The 12,687-nt window shown below is 52.2% G+C and overlaps 1 protein-coding gene across 5 annotated transcripts in view; it reads right to left on the bottom strand.

Moving 5' to 3' along the window:
- The window catches only part of ADORA1 (adenosine A1 receptor), a 34,939-nt gene that overhangs the window by 2,304 nt on the left and 19,948 nt on the right, over window positions 1-12,687 (bottom strand). The gene's annotated exons all lie outside the window — the stretch shown is intronic.

Raw genomic sequence — 12,687 nt, 5'->3', positions numbered from 1 at the left:
CCTCCTACAGAGGCAGGTAATCCTGGGTAATGGTAAAAATCAACAAAGAAGTAAGACCGTTAAGGGATTTTTTTTTTTACCAACAATCACTACTCCATGACTACCTTCATGGGTAAGTGCTGGCAGGATGACCACCCACTTGACAGATGTGGAAACTGAGGTTCACAACAATCACATGGTCTGCTCAAGACCATAAGAAAGGTGGTACCAGGGTCCTATGATCCCTGACATTTGTCTCCACTGGTCAGACCCCCTTACCCCTTGGGTCAGCTGGCCCAATGTCATAGAAGCCTTCCCACAACCACTTCTCCTGACCCTGTCCTGTAGTTCTGCCACCTGTCACTACCTGCCCTCCCCTCCAGTCACTGCTAATGTTGAGAGGAATGGGTCTTGAGAACCAACAAGGATAACTGGTTTCCGACCCCCAAGATAATTTGGTGGGTCCTTTGCAGGGGGTAGACAGGGCAGTGTCGAGGGACAGAGTTCAACAGCCTTTTTCATGTTGTGACACTGAATGACAGGGGAAACTGACAAGTTTGCCCACAGGTCAGGGGTGGCTGTCCCCTCCTCCCCCCACCCCTCTGGGGGGAGACAGTTGCAGGGTTTGCAGAGCTGTGTCTCTTTTCCTTTTTAAACCCAGCCAGCAAGCGGCCACTGTGTCCTCTGCCCACACAGTAGCCACAGTGCGAGTGCCAAGGCCGGAAACTGCCGGCTCCATGCCCAGGAGCTGGTTCAGTGCAGCAGCCTGCCTAGTTGTTATTTTCCAGTGCAGCTTTTGAGATGCATGTGGTGTCCTCAGAGCTGAAAACAGCTACTGTAACCCTCCCAACCAGTGTGCAGGGGGGAGGCCTCCTGCTAGCCCTGCCCTTTGCCATGCAGCCTGCAAAGCCTGTAACTTTGTGCTCCAGGGGATGGATGGTGAGATAGCAGCCCCTCTAACCCCAGTTGCCCTTCTATCCACTGATGCCCACTGCCCTGCGAAGGTGGTACTGGGCTGGGGAAGGAAGTGTCTAGGGTGAGAGACAGGATACTCACACACATCCCCAGAAAGCAAGTACAAGAAGCGACCTGTGAGACCTCTTTGTCCATCTCTTCACTATTCCAGTAGGGAACCTGAGGACCAGGACCCCAACCTGCCCCCTCTGTGACCTCAGGACCCTTTGTCCCCAAGACATTTATTTCAGAGAACTCCCAGCTCTCTTGGACCTGCATGTAGGTGCAGATGCCGGAAATTCATGCTTGAATTTGGCCTCCTCCCAGTCTACAGTCTGCTTAAATATCAACACCTGGATCAAGTGAGACGCTGGGGATGGGTGGGGGAAGGGGCAGGTGGTGGTGTACGTAGTTAAACACACACATTGCCATGCTTAAAGAACCGTGTTTGAGCCCCTCTTCCCACCTGCAGGAGAGAAGCTTCATGAGTGGTGAAGCAAGTACTGCAGGTGTCTCTCTCCCTATCTCCCTCTCTCAAATTCTCTCTAGCCTATCAAAGAAGGAAAAAGGGGGGAGAATGGGCATCAGAAGTGGTCAATTCACCAAGCCCCAGTGATAACCCCGGTGGTAATACTAATTAATTACTTAATTAATTAAAAATAAAAAGACATGGGGTCTGGGCAGTGAAACACAGTACCAAACACAAGGACCCATGCAAGGATCCTGATTTGAGCCTCTGGCTCTCCACTTGCCGGGGGGTGGGGGGAGGTCACTTCACAAGTGGTGAAGTAGGTCTGCAGGTGTCTCTCTGCCTCTCTCCCTCTCTATCTTCCCCTCCTCTCTCAGTTTCTCTCAGTCCTATCCAAAAAAGATGAAAAAAAAAAAAAAAAACATGGCCACAGGAGCAGGGAATTCATAGGCACCAAGCCCCAGCAATAACCCTGGAGGCAATAAATAAATAAATAAATAAACAAACAGCAAAGGTGAAATGCTCTGTAAAATATCCCCACCTCATTCCTGCCCCAATTTCTATACCTTCAAGGCCCTGGAAACACACCTGGCCCCTCACCATCCCCCGGATGCTCAGCCTACAAACATGGAGTTCAGGCTTGCTCTTGATGGTGCCATTGTCCCCTACACATCGTAAGGTGACAGGAGCTCTGGGCAGCAGCTGAGATCATTCTGTTGAGAACAGAAGGCTGAGGACAAGGGTGTCACAGAGGAGGAGGACCAGCAGAACCCAATGGGGTTACAGTTGCTCAGAGACAAGCACCCCCACTCCCAGGCTTCATAATGCCCTTTCACATTCACAGCTCAGATGTCCACCTCGCAGACTAGGAGCCTGACTCAGCTCAGAAGTGGGTGGTGACTCACCAAGTATCCTGCTGCCAAGGGCAAGGCCATGGCCGGGGCTCCTGCAGGGTTTCGGACTGGTGGGTGGTTTAGATGCAGGATGACAGGGCTGGGCACACCCACCACCATGCACAAGGGCCCGGGCTCAAGCCCCTGCTCCCCACCTGTCGGGGGGAAGCTTCATGATCAATGAAGCAGCACTGCAGGTGTTTCTCTTTCTCTCTCCCTCTCTGTCTCCCCCACTTCTCTCAATTTCTCTCTGTCTTAGCAAATAAAAAGCAAAGAAGGAAGGAAGGGAGGGAGGCATGGAGGGAGGGATGGAGGGAAGGATGGAGGGAGGGAGGGAGAAAAGAAGAAAATAAAAATAGATGCAGGAAAATCTTGGTTCCCTGAATGGTCATACCTGGACCCTAGCCCAAGAAGGTGCCCCCAGGTGCACAAAGTGATCCTTGATGATGCTCTCTCACCTGAGCATGGGAACCTTGCCCAGGACCCACATATAGGTATCGATCACCCACTAAGAGAGGCAAGGGTGAGGTGGAAGGAGGACTGGTAGGAGAGGGAAAGGGGTACTTCCAGCTAGAATGATGGCGACCCCTCCCCCACTTCCCAGGACTGCTGGGGCCCTGGGGTTAACACTTCCTGGGGTCCTCCAGGGCCAGGTCCCAGCAGGCCCTGTAGCAGACAGAGTATCAGCTCCCATCTGTTTTCCTTGCTATTTTCTCCTCAGTGGGAAAGGGCTCAGTGGGAACCTTGACTGAGGTGGGGCAGGTTCTCACAGGAAGGGCACCTCCACCGCACAGGCCACAGCAAATCTCATCTTTTCCTCCGTGTGGGAAAAGAACGTTGAAGTCACGAGTCTCAAGGTGCATGTGGGGTGGGTATACTGAATGTGCCTCTAGCACTTGGGGGTGTGCCTCCCAAGTCAAGGTGCAAGGCCTCAGAACCTCCAGCACTGTGTTGAGAAGAAGCAAGAGTTGAGGGGTGCAAGGCCAGCAATTCCTAAAGCTGTCCCGGAAACCACCAGGCCCAGCACCAGCCTCCCAGTGCAAAAGCTCCATCCCCAGCAATAAGGGTCAGGAACCACCCTCCACCATGTCTAAAAATCAGTCTGGGGGCAGGGGCAGCAAGTGTTGCACTCGTCTGAGAGTACATGTGACCATGCAAAAGGACCTGGGTTCAAGGTCTCTACCTGGAAACAGAAAGCTTCATGCATAGTAAAGCAGTGCTTCAGGTATCTCTTCCTCTATCCCCCACCCTCTCAATTTCTCTCTGTCCTATCAAATAAAAGAAAAATAAAGGAAAGAAAGAAAGAAAGAAAGTAAGAAAGAAAGAAAGAAAGAAAGGGAAGAGTGAAGCAGGAGGTAGCATTGTGGATAAAGCATTAGACTCTCAAACATGAGGTCCCAAGTTCAATCCCTGGTGGCACACAATGTACAGGAGTGATGTCTGGTTCTTTCTCTTTCCTCCTATCTTTTCTCATTAATAAATAAATAAAATTTAAAAAAAGAAAAGATGGCTATCAGCAGTAGTGGATTTGTCATGTAGGCACCGAGCTCCAGCAATAACCCTGTTTGAGCAAAACAAAGAAATAATAAATAATACATCAATAAACACATTCAAAAGCCAATCTAGGGCCAGAAAAATAGCTCACTTGGAAAATGTGCTGGTATTCATGTGTGTGGCCTTAAGTTAAACCCAGCCACGCTAACACAACCTGGACATTATAGGGAGTACCTGATCACTCAGCACCTCGCTGTGGGCAACCTGAGCATGAAAAAGCTGGAGCCTAGAACAGTGCACGATGGGGACCTTGAGGGGCAGGAGGAGTGTAGAGGACGTGGTGGAGAGGGGCACCTGCTCCCAAGAGCTGGCCTGGATGAGTGACAAGTACATCACATCAGCCGCTGCCACAGAGTGGCTGTTCCTTCAAGGTGAAAATAAGGAGAGGAGGGAAGGCCAGAGGAGGCCCCTGCTACTTCCCTGGACCCCTCGGCAGGGCTGCATAGAAGAGGAAGGTTATGAAGGCTAAAGGCAAAATCATCTTCCAATGGTCTGTGCTGGTAGATGGTACTTTCCATGTGCAAGGCTCTGACTTCACCGACAGCCCTCTGAGTCGGGGATCATTGTTAAAGAGTATTTATTTTTAGATGTATTTGTTTATTAATAAAAGAGAGGGGGAAGAAAGAGAGGGAGAAAGAGAGAGACAAGGAGAGAGAAAGAGAGGGAGAGAGAAAAGTGAGGAGAGAGGAAGAGGGCTAAGAGAAAGAGAGAGGGAGGGAGGAAGAGAAGAAAGGAGAGAGAAAGAGAGAGACAGAGACACTCTGGCACACACAAATGCAGGGGATCAAACCCAGGGCCTCATGCTTTTAAGTCCAATGATGTAGACATTGCACCACCTCCCAGGCCACAAGTTAGATACTTTTATCATCTTTATTATTGACCTCTCACTCTTTTCCGCAGATTGAATGATCAAGACAGAGAGGCAATGAGAGAGAGAGAGAGAAGTGATCCACAGCACACAGCTTCCTTCATTGGAGTGGTTGCCAGGCTCAGACAAGGGCCATGCACACGGCAAAGCAGGGCTCTATCCAAGTGAGTTAGTTTCACTCCCTCATTGCAATAACTAAGCCCCAGAGAGACAAGGAAATCTGTTCAAGACCACTCGGCTGAGAAGAAACAGGGACAGAATGACTAAGACTGAGGTTCATCCAAGTCCAAAGTCACAGCTGTGTGGCTCTGAGAAGGTGGGGTACAAAGGCTGGGAGGGTGGAGATCAGAGCAGAAGGCTTTATGGAGGCAGGTGTCACCACTCCAGGGATCTCCCTGGACTGAGACATTCTGAGGACACCAGCAACCCTACCCAGGACTCAGACTGGGTGGGTAAGCAAGGAGGCCTCTCTGGGGAGGAGGCACAGAACTGAGGGTGAGATGCTCCCTGAGGGGGGAAGAAAGCTAGCTCACCTGGCCATGCACACAGCCCAGGTCCCAGCCCCCAGACACCACATGGGAGGAAGTGTCGGTGCTGTAGTGTCTCTCCTTCTCTGTGTCTCTCTTTCCATCTGGGGAAAAACTGACCTGGAGTGGTGAAGCCCTGGCAACAGCAAATATACATATATATATATATATATATATATATATATATATATATATATATATATATATATATATATATTAAATGTTCCCGCAGAATCAACCCCAACATGGGGCAGAATCTTCCAGTAGGAAGGAACCACAAGTGAAGCTCCAGCGACTCAGAGAGCAGACCAGCTAATGAGGGGGTTGGGGGGGGGCAAGGGTCAGAACTGTGGGGTGGAGGTGGGGCGCCTGGGCTGGGAGGCCCAGTGGAAGCTCCAGGGTTTATTCTCTGCTGGGGAAGCCACTGTAAACAAAGGATCAATGTAATCATATCTGTTTCCAGAGCTACCTGGAGGGCCACTGTGTGGTGAAGGTGCTGGAACAGGGAAGCAAGACCACAGGGCGGCCATGTTAACAACCAGGCAAGAGAGGAGGGAGCATGGGTGGGTGGCAGGGGGAGGAGTGGGGATAGAGGGGGAGTGGGTTGAGATCTCTCTGGGAAAAGGGCCTACAGCACCAGCTGCTGCATTTGGAGGTCCGGGTGGGAGGTGCCATAAAGATGACCATCAGACTTTGATTCTGACCATCCTCAGTGTCCCCTGCATCTCTTGGATGCTGTCCCCAGGGGTCCTGCCCCCACTCCACACTAGGCTGTTGAACTACCCTTTATTCATAAATGGGCACCTCCTACCTCAGGGCCTTTGCACTTCCTGCTCATTCCCTCAAGATATCTGGGGGAGCTCTTACTTCTCACCCAACTCAGAGAAGATTCTAGTGTGCAACCATGGCCTGTCACTATGTAGCCTCCTGCATGCTAGGCCTTAACACTTCCTGACTCTGCCCCTTATATAAATACATGCACCTGTCCCCTCCAGCCGAATATAATTCACTGCACTAGGACAGAGCCTATACTTTGCAAGGTCACCAGTATGCCCCTAAGTATCTAGAACAGAGCTCAACAAGAATCTGCTGACTGACTGAATGAATGAATAAATAAATATGAAGGTGGATAAATGAATCTTTACTTCCATTTAGCCAGTCAGCTATGCTGTGGTCAATGGCAGACATAATTGATTCAATGATAAGTAAAAATGACTTACTGATATTACACCCTCGATGACAGACCCAGGACCCATGGTGTGCTGGACCCGCCATGTGCCAGGGAGCCAGAGATAAGGGCTTAATGGCAAGTGCTCAATTAGAGACGATCAGATTAGACAGACATCACCGGAGCCCTGGAAGCAATTACAGTGCCCTGGATGAGGAAACTGGGTGCCTGGTTCATCCTGCTGTGAAGGGAGATGGGTGGGGTCACCCTGTGCCAGATAACTAGGGGTCCTCTGCTTAGGTGCTGTGACATAAAGCTGCACTGACAAAGCAAATGAGAGGTAGAGAAGGGCTACCAGGCCACCTGCCAACTCCCTCCCCCAATCACAGAGCCCCAGAGTTGGTCACCACCCCCACCCCTACACCTCCACACACTGTGTGAGCAGCAGAGACCTTGCTGGCCAAGCCCTGCCCCCAGAGAAGTGATGGCTCCATCTCTGGCTAACTCCCAGCAGGGCCACACACTGGCCAAGTGCCCCACTGGGCCTCGCCTGGTGAATAGGCCCCTTTCAGGGGTGAGGTCAATTCCAGCTGGAGGCCCTGTGCCCGGAGGGGTGGAGCCTGAGGAGGGCTCTTCCGGGACCCCACCGGGCACTGCTTTCAGACTCTCAGAGTCTGAATACGAAGTCTCAGGACAGGAAACACTCAGAATGCCATCAGGTGACCAGGCCAGAGGACTGAAAGCAAAGAAGCAGCTGCCAATGTAAAGAGAAAGAAGTTCAGAGGGGCTAAAGAACTCTGGTGGACAGAGAGCTGCCAAACAGAAGGTACTCAGCAGAGTCACCCCATCCCTGTACTGACAGGCTTAGAGCAAGCCATTCCCGAAGCCAGCTCCTCAGCTCCGAGCCCTGCAGGCTGCACTTTTCCAGCTCCTGGCCAGCTGAGCTGGTGGGCAGCACTAGAAAGCTGGAGGGGGCAGAGAGAAGCCAGGCTGCCCCCCACCCCTCTTTGTCTGTCACAGGTGGGTTCAGGCAGCAGTGCCACCTCCTCTTGTGCCCCAGCTCCCTGCAGCCCACCAGGGTTCCTACATCCACCTGCCCCTACTGTCTCTGTGGCCTCTGGGCTCCAGGACCCAGCCAGACCCTTCATCCTGTGGCCTCGGAGAAGCTTTTTGTTGTAGCGCATCCCTGAGTTATCTGACAAGGCCCGGCTGCCCTCTCTGCGGCTTTCTAGGCTCCTGAGTGAGCCCTGGTCCTGGCTGCCCAGCAGTGACTATCAAGCACAACTGTGTCTCACCACACAGTGCTGCCAGAGTCCTAAGAGAATGTAACAGAAGTGTAATGAAAACATGTTGACACAGAAGACAGAACCTGCATGGTTGGTTTGGGAAAAGGGCAAATGAAGTCCCATTTGAAGGGGGCGGGTGGCAGGGTGTGGTGACATACATGTCTGTGTCACTCACTGCATGGGGCTGTAGCTGGGTCCTCAGGCTCAGTCACCTCAGGCTTCCTGTCACCTGCTCTGACTCAGACTCTACAGTCCTGTGGTCTATAGAAGCAGGAGCACCCCTCCACCTCCTTCCCTACCTTGGCGTCTGGGCAGGGGGACAGGTCAGCACTCCAGGGCCCCCTCCCTACTTCCCTTCTTATCAAGGATCTCAGCCACTTGTAACTGGAAACTTGGACCTCAAGGCCAGGGAAGTAAGGCTTTCAGACGACTAAAACGACTTCCTGCAGAGAAATTCTTCCTCCCAAAGGAGCACAGGAAACCAGATACAGTCAAAGGCACGGGGTACACTCCTGGGCCAAATATTTTACTGTGACGTGGCCCAGGGGAGTCTGGGCCAGGGCCCTGGGGATTAGCTGGGAGGTCTGGGTCCAAACCATCCCATTTTGAATCACACTGCTCTAAACTGAGGGATTAAGCCCCATTTCAGGAAACCAATGTCACCAATTCCCCCAAAGGGAGTTCCAGGCTACACACCAGGATCAGCCTACAGAAAGAGAGGCAGAATTCCCGAAGAAAAGACTTGAGTCAGTCGTCAAGGTTATTAGTGTGACAGACTGGAAACAGACCCCGACTACTTGCTGAGGATTAATCACTCCACAGCCTGGAGGGGAGGGTAACAATTAAGTTAGTGTGTAAGTCAGTCAGGGTCCTCTGTTCTGAGCAAACACATTCCCAACCTCAGGCCCAGAGCCACACCCCTTTTTGCCACCAGGGTTATTCTTGGGGCTTGGTGCCTGAATGATTCCACCATTCCTGATAGCCTTTTCTTTTTTTTTCTCTTTGATAGGGAGTGAAGACACACACACACACACACATACACACACACACACACACACACACACACACACACGGGGGTGGGGGGACTAGAAGGAGAAAGATAAAGGGAAGGACAGATGCCTTTGATGCTGCCCCATTGCTCAATGTGGGGACCAGGGGCTTAAACCCAGGTCCTTATGCATGGTAACATGTGCACTCTACCATGTGCACCACCACCCAGTGCCTGGAGTCCCTTTCTTGCACATGTGCATGAGCAGCAGACATATCACCCCTCCCCTGCAGGAGTTCTCCATGTTGGGGACAGCACAGCCCCTGAGCAAACAGCACAGCCAAGTCTGCAGAGCCAGTGCAGACTGACCCAGCCAGGCCAGAGTCCCACCCCCAGGCTCAAAGGTCGCACAGGTAACTGGCATCCAAGTCCTGCCACTGCCACAGGCTTGTGGTGCCCAAGCATCTCCTCTTTCTGGATACATTCCCATCTTTACAAAGAGAGTTGGCTAGGGTCTGGCTCACTGAGACTTGCATAAATGAGACCCTGGGATCAATTCCCAGCATCCCCAGCACTGCATATGCCACACAGGTGTTCTACTCTTCCCCCTCTCTCCCTCTACTTCTCCCTCTCCCTCTCCCTCTCTCTTTCACACACACACATAGGTGTTCGAACTTTCCAGCAGTTTCTATCCAGAGGATTGGGGGGTTGGGGCTGGGTGGTGGAGTTTCTCAGGTGTGAAGAAGGCACATTCTCAGGCATATTGGCCAGCAACTCCAACCCTTTGTCCCAGGGCACATCAGAGCATCCCCACACAGATCCTGGGGGGCCAGGTTCCAGGCCTGCACATGAGTCCCTGCTGCCCACAGGACTGTGGGTGCCATCACCTCCTCCCCATCCCCAGGGGGAGCCAGCTCTCTGATCCCCAGGCCAGATGTGGCCCCCAGGCCCCGGGGACAGGTGGTCCTAGCAGAGCAGGAGGTCTGATTTTGAACTCACTGAACCATAGACCAGACCTCCTGCTGCTCCCCCCCCCCCCCCTTTCCTGCTCTGAGGCTTTCACTCCCTCTCCTCTCTGGAAAGGCTGGGATGGCCTGCAGTGAGTGACTTGGTGACTCATCAGCAGGAGCAAAACACCCACCCTGTCCACCTGAGGAGTTAATGGCCCATGAGCAGCTGGCGCAGTGGCAACCACGGTAGTACAGCAGGTCAAATTCCTTGGCCATCCGAGTGGAAAGCCTGCTGTTATGGGGGAAAGGGAGGTGCCAGGTGCTGCCCCACAGCCTTGTCACTGACAAGAGGTGGTAGTGAACCCCACAACCTGGCTGGCTCTTGGGAGACCTGGAAGTTCCAGAGCTCCAGAGAGCACAGTGGGGCCCACTCTGCCAACCCAGGGGTGCTGGTATATGAGGACCCCCAAAGAGGACAGACCTTACTGTGGGTATCAGGAGGTCAGGCCCTGCTCCAGGCTGTGCAAGAGTGAGGTGGCCTTGGCTGAGTCCCATCTGTCCCCACTCCCATGCATTCCTATCCTTATCCAGACCCTATGGAACCAGGAGGATGCCTTCCTAGCTTTAGAAAGTCATGGCTCCCCTCTTCTGGGATGCACCCCATTGTCCTATGGTGGTTGAGCAAAACACTAGCAGAAAGGGGATCCCTGTGAACCAAAGCTCCCTCCCAGTTTGGAACAGCAGATAAGACCCACTCACAAGTCCAAGGAAGGGGGCTTGGGAGGGTGGGCTGCTCTGCCATGTCACCATAGGGAGTGAGAATTAAATTTGTGCAGGGTGAATGAATGAATGAGTGAGTGAATGAATGGCTGAATGAATGAATGAAAGTGGTGCAATGCACAGTCAGATCTAAGATCAACCTGTGACTCTATCAGTCAACAGCTTGTGACCTCCAGCAAGTAACAAATTCCTAAATTCCGGGGCAGCAAGCTGGGGCACCGCCTTCTCTCTGCCCTTATCTCAGTGGATGCTAGCAACTTGCCCACTGTCCCCAGACCCGGAGGACAGGCCTGATTCTCCCAGAAAGTGCAGGCAGTTCTTGCAGAGATATGCAGCAGGGCCAGAGATAAGCAAAGAGCTTCTTGTTTCTCCTCTGAAGGCCGGCCCTGTGGGTTTATTTCTTGTAGCCACCAGCTCTCTCTCCTGCCTCCCCCTCATGCTGGCCTTGGTACAGAATTCCTGGAGCCGCCTCTGGAGTGTGGGGACTTGGCCCGCCCACCCAGCACTATACCCCATACAGTGCTTTCTGGCTTGTCCTGGTCAACCTCTCTCAGGTTAAGGGTGCATGGAGACAGAGGTGTACCCCAGAGGCAGTAACCAGGGGGGCACCCCTCCTTTGGCCTGGTTGACAGGGAAGTTGACCCCAAGGAGGTAGTGCAAGGAGGGGCAAGGGTGGGGGGGCTTTTCTGCTTCAAGAGTTCCTCTAGTTCACAGGCTCGGAATATTTACTCCAGAAAAGATGCAGCAGATAGCAGGTTGGGGAAAGACAGAGGGCAGGGAGCACTCACCCCACTACCCCTGGAGCTCTTCCCAGAAAAAGGCCACCCCATCCCATGACAGGCTTCTACAGCCAAGCGTGTGCTCTTACATGGGAAAGCCCTTCCCTCGGAAACCCATGTCCCTCCTGCTGTGTCACAACCTGGGGACATGCTCTGTGCTCAGGACCCAGAGAAGCAGCAACCACATGCCCTCGTCCTGGCCTTGCTCCCCACCCCCATCAAGGACAGTGGGGTTTGAAGGCCAGAAACAGCCACAAGCACCCCAGTACCCAGCTATTCAGCCCATGGCTCTGGGAGTCAATCTCATTCTCTCTCTCTCTCTCTCTTTCTTCTTCTCTTTCTCTTTGAAATAGGACAGATGTCCTTTATATTTAAATCTTTTTTAAAAATATATTTTATTTATTTTGGATAGAGACTGAAAGAAACTAAGAGAAAAAGGGGGGAGAGAAACACCTATAACACTGCTTTACCACTTAAGCTTCCCTGCCTTTGTAGGTAGGGTCTAGGGGCTTGAACCTGAGTCCTTAAGCACCTGGCCCCTCTGGGAGTCTCTTGAAGTTTCCCTGCCTTGTGTAGCACCACAGGCTTCCCCAGGGTCCTGTGCATTTACAGAAGTCACAGGTCACCCCCCCAGATCCACTCCCTGAGCAGCAGCACCCCCCATCCCACCCCCAGCCCTCCTGCGTCTGCTTCAGGTTTCCCTTCTTCTTCTGCCCCAGTCCCAGAGCCAAATGGTGGAAGAAAAATGTAGAACAGAGCTCTCCCTTTCCTAGGATAAGACACAGGGGACTGGGGGTGGGGCACCTGCTCACCTGGATTAAGATGGAGACTAATGTGCCCTACTCCCCTCCCTGTGGGATAGTCAGCAGAAGTCTTTGCTTTGCTCCTTCAGCTTTTAAACATAATTACCACAAGGGCAGGGGCCGGGTCTGAATCAATGTTACATTTGACTAGATTCCGGGCCCAGTCAGTACCTGGCACCCAGCAATATTTGGGGAAGGAAGCAGACTCATCTAAAATGTCACTAACAAGGTAGGAGAAACAGCACAGGGGTTATGCAAAGTCTCACATGCCTGAGGCTCCAAAGTCCCAGGTTTAGTTCCCTGCATCACCATAAGCCAGAGCTGAGCAGTATTCTGGTAAAATAAAATGAAACAAAATAACATAAAATAAAACAAAACAAAATAAAATGTTTTTGAAATGTTTATTAACACCAAAAAAAAAGAAGGGACGGGGCAGGGGAGAAAAAGACCAAACAATAATCACTTCAGATGTGAACAGAAAAGAATGGAGGGTGAGAGGGGGCCAGTCTGAAGCTTCTGGGGGAACAGAGCCTGAACACAGCCCACACTGATAAGGAAGCTTCAAGATGTCCCGTCCAAGGCCCTGCCTCTGAAGATGCTTAACTCAGTATCTCTAGCAAGAGGCTTCTCACCAAGCTCCTTCCCACTGCAAGGCCATCTCTGCCTCCTCACTGGGGCCCTGGCTGGAG

Source organism: Erinaceus europaeus, chromosome 19, assembly GCF_950295315.1.
Source record: "Erinaceus europaeus chromosome 19, mEriEur2.1, whole genome shotgun sequence".
NCBI classification, from domain to species: Eukaryota; Metazoa; Chordata; class Mammalia; order Eulipotyphla; family Erinaceidae; genus Erinaceus; species Erinaceus europaeus.
This window is presented reverse-complemented; position numbering and strand designations above follow the sequence as displayed.